The sequence below is a fragment of the Chrysochloris asiatica genome, unplaced genomic scaffold (genome assembly GCF_000296735.1).
Source record: "Chrysochloris asiatica unplaced genomic scaffold, ChrAsi1.0 scaffold00368, whole genome shotgun sequence".
NCBI lineage: Eukaryota > Metazoa > Chordata > Mammalia > Afrosoricida > Chrysochloridae > Chrysochloris > Chrysochloris asiatica.
Genome location: NW_006408886.1, coordinates 1,456,173 through 1,460,386, shown reverse-complemented (window position 1 = coordinate 1,460,386; position 4,214 = coordinate 1,456,173).

Sequence of the window (4,214 nt, the reverse complement as noted above, 5' to 3'; positions counted from 1 at the left end):
GGTCAGCAGTTCGAAACTACCAGCGGTTCCGCAGGAGAAGCGTGGTCACCAATAACAGCGTGTACTCCCATTGAGTCTTAGTCTGGGAAGGGGGTTTGCACTGGAGGCTGTAAATCTTTATGGGAGCAGAAAGCCTTTCTCCCGTGGAACTGCTGGTAGTTTCGAACTGCTGACCCTGAGGTTAGCAACCCAATTTATAACCACTATGCTACCCGATTTCCTTAGGGTGCTCAAAACTCGCTAGCTGAATTCCATCATGGAGACTGGAATATTAAAAAAAAAAAAAAAACTATTTCCCAAAGCTTCCATAAATAGGTAGCCACTTCTTAGTAAATTCAAAAGTATATGTCTCCTATAGGTGATGGTGTTTGATTGTTTGCATATTTGAAACAGTTTCGGAGCATGTACCTTGGGTTGTGATTTAGATACCTAGAACATAAGGCACTGCTGTCCTCCCATTCTGTCTTCTTCTCTCCATATCCAATAGATGAAGTCCTGCACAGAAAACCTAACACCTGCAAGTGTGCATGAGGGAGACTGCATGAGTTGAGGGGCAGATAGGAGTAGGTGAGATGGCAGAGAGTAGACAAGAATAAACGAACCTCATAAAACTTAATGAGTGCATGAGGTTGGGAATTACAGTTATAAAACTTTCCTAACATGTTTAAGAAGTCAGCCTTATCTAGTTAAGGTTTCTTTTCTTCAAATTCCCAACTCCTTGAAAAAAGGTTAACATAAAATGTAGAAACAATAAGACCAACACCTGGAATATTACCAAGTGCTACAGTTTTTCATATTGGCTTGAGATTTTTGTTCACAAAATTAAAAAATATATATATATTGATAAGTGAAATAACCTTTGTTCTCCTCCCTGTTCCTGTCTCCTTGTAATTCTTTTATTACACAGACATACAAATATTCTTTTTTTTTTTTTTTTTAAAGCTTTTATTGTGAATTGAATGAGGTTTACAGGTCAGCCCATCAGTTTTATATTCAACAAATTACTGCAATGATTACAATCCCCTTCATGTACCATCAGTTAATAGTATTTGTTACTTCTATTACGGTGTTTTTGTTGTTGTTGTTGTTTTTTCTGATGTACACATACCACACTGAAAATATATATTTGTTTAAATGTCCAAAGGGCACATTTTGCAAGTCAGCCTCGTGCCTAAAGACACACTGCCTTTCTCAGTCCATGGGCCTAGAGTCCTCTGCTGCTCTTTCTATGCCATTGTCTCTGCCACCATCTCTGCTGTCACTGCTTTTCTGGATCTCGCACTCCACTCATGCTCTTCTTTCTTGATGGTCCTGGGGTCCTCTGTTCCTGATACCAAACATTAACTACCCCTCTCTTTTAGTTACACATCTTTTACAATTACAGTTGTGACAATTGCCATTAGTCCTGATAACAATCACTCACAATTTAATCATAAAATCCTATCACCATAATCCTCCAGTCCTTTTCACCAAACCCATCTGGCCCAGAACAAAACTATTCAGTGGGGATTCTATCTTACCCTCATTGTTATGACACTAAGCACCCTCATGAAAGCTTGTAAACCAGCCACTTCGTGAATTTAGAGCCCCTCCTTTTTGATACTCATTCTAAATTGCCCTTCTCTATCAATGCAGTGTACTGAGGAGACAAGCTTGATCCTTGATACGAAGAATCTTTCCATTTTGGTTGGAATTTTGAGCAACTACATTCATAAGCAAAGGTCTAGTTCATCTAGTTGATGCAATTTATGCTTGCTACTGTATCAAATTTCATTTATCTTCATCTGATTGAGTTCTGGTCAACAAGTCATCCAGGCTAGGTCAAATGGGTACTATCTGCACATTTGGGAGTTCTCACATGCCTTCCCACACTTCAGACCAGCTGGCCAATTCAACTCTTTTTTTTTTCTCAAAGTTTTTATTGTGAATTGAGTGAAAGTTTACAGGGCAGACCATCAGTTTTACATTCAATGACTCATATACTTTGTTTCATTACAATGATTATAATCCCCACCATGTACAGTTTTATATAGATTAGAATCCCTACCAGTTAACAGTATTTCTCTCTATTCATGTCAGCTCTTTTTAAAAAACACTCAGGCATATATAATAATTTACACCACCAAAGGGCACATTCTGCAAGTCTGCCTGCTGGCCACCAGCTCTTAGTCCATCTTTTTCCATTAATCTAAATCCTCAGATGTTCAATCTCTCCATGTCCCCATCTCTGCCTCTGTCTCTGGTGTGGCTGCTTCTCTGGATAAGGTCTCGCATTCTGCTTGTGTTCTTCTCCCTTGATGGTCCTAGAGTCCTTTTTTTCTGGACTGTAAGATAAACTTCTCCCCCATTTTTGTTACACAACTTCTTTTGTTATGCAACCTTTACAATTGTGACAGTCACAATTAGTCATGATCACAATTACTCACTATTGCATCATAAAAACCTTATCTCCATCTTTTTTACCAGACCCATCTAGACCAGATGAAAATTATTCAGTGGAGACTCTATCTTCCTCACACTCTCTTAAATTAAACTCCCACTTGAAACCTTGTAAGCCAGTTATTTTGTGCCTGTATTGCCCCTTCATTTTAGGTAGCTAGTGTCTAATTTGTCCACCCCTATCTACCCTGTATAGAGAGGGGATAGCATTGATACTTCATGTGAAGACTCCTTCCCTCAATTTGGTATTTTGAGCTCTGGTAGCGTAGTGGTTACGAATCGGGCTGCGAACCATAAGGTCAGCAGTTCGAAACTACCAGCTGCTCTGCGGGAGAAAGATGAGGCTTTCTACTCCCGTAAGGATTTACACCCTCGGAAACCCTGTACAGGGTCCCTATGGGTCGGAACCGACTCGAAGGCACTTAACAACAACAACAACCTCCATGAGTATAGGCCAAATTTATCAAATTGTAGCAATTTACATTCATTTCCTTTATCAAAAATTGTTTTCATTTTCATATTTCTGTAGTCAATTTCTGATTATCAAATCATTGAGGCTACCTCTAGTCCTCTGTGGGTATGTCCTTGTCCATGGGCTCAGGTGTCCCAGATCTCACTACTTTGGAACAACCAGCCCTTCCTCTTGTCTCTCTCATTTCCAGGTCAACAGGAGTCTATGGAACATGGTTGAACTCAGCCCATTTCTGCCTTTTTCCCTCTTCCACTCACCAGTAGACCAATGTGGTCGCCAGCAAGCTTACATGCCTGCTCATGTGTTCCCTTTGAGTTTCAGCCTCAGAGGAGGGTTTTTCCTGAAGGGAGTTTATTGTTTGCCCTGATGGCTTCCCGGCGAACAACTTGCTTATTTTTGTAGTAGCCAATCAAACAGTCATTTTTGTTTTGTTTTTTTCCTGATGATGTTTCTTTGAAGGTGTATCTTCTGTTGCTCTAGCTGTTCCAGGCTGGTCTGCTTGTCCTTTCTAGTGGGAATGTCCCACCTCAGAAGGTTCTGGATGGGGCTCAGGATTTCATCTAAGACCTCATACTCCACAACGCCTTAAAAAAAGCCTATTTCCCTGGCCAAAATCTAGTTCCCTTTTAGGCTGAAGATTGGTTTACAAGCTTTCTGCAATCTAATTTCCCAATATTCCTTTCTATCCCACTTAAATGCCTATATTATAATAGTAGGCAGGGAAAACCAATTGCCACAAAACAGTTAAGCACTTTAACATTATTTCCCCTCTTTACCCATTCAGATTATGCCTCAATCCCTATATCATAGATCCGTCTTGTTCCAAGGCTATGCATACATCACAAACTACCTCTATCCCATTTAGTCCATGCATACCTCCCTAAGTCTTCATCTATCATCCCCATTCATATATTTCCCTCCCTCCTTCTTAAGTATTGCCCTCCCCTTCCTTTTTATTGCCTTCCTGTCACCCAAGCTATCATGTATCTATCCCTTAACCTGTGTGTTACTCATAGTACATTACTGTTCCCCCACCCTCTGGTAACCACCAAAGAATTATTCTTTTAGTGTGGAAATCTCTTCTTAAGATTTTACAGTAATGGTATTACACAGTATTTATCCATTTGTGCAATATGCAGATGATACAAACTTGCTTGCTGAAAGTGAAGAGGACTTGAAACATTTACTGATGAAGATCAAAGAACACAGCCTTCGGTATGGGTTGCATCTCAATGTCAGGAAAACAAAAATCCTCACCACTGGACCAATAAATAACATTCTTATCAATGGAGAAAAGATTGAA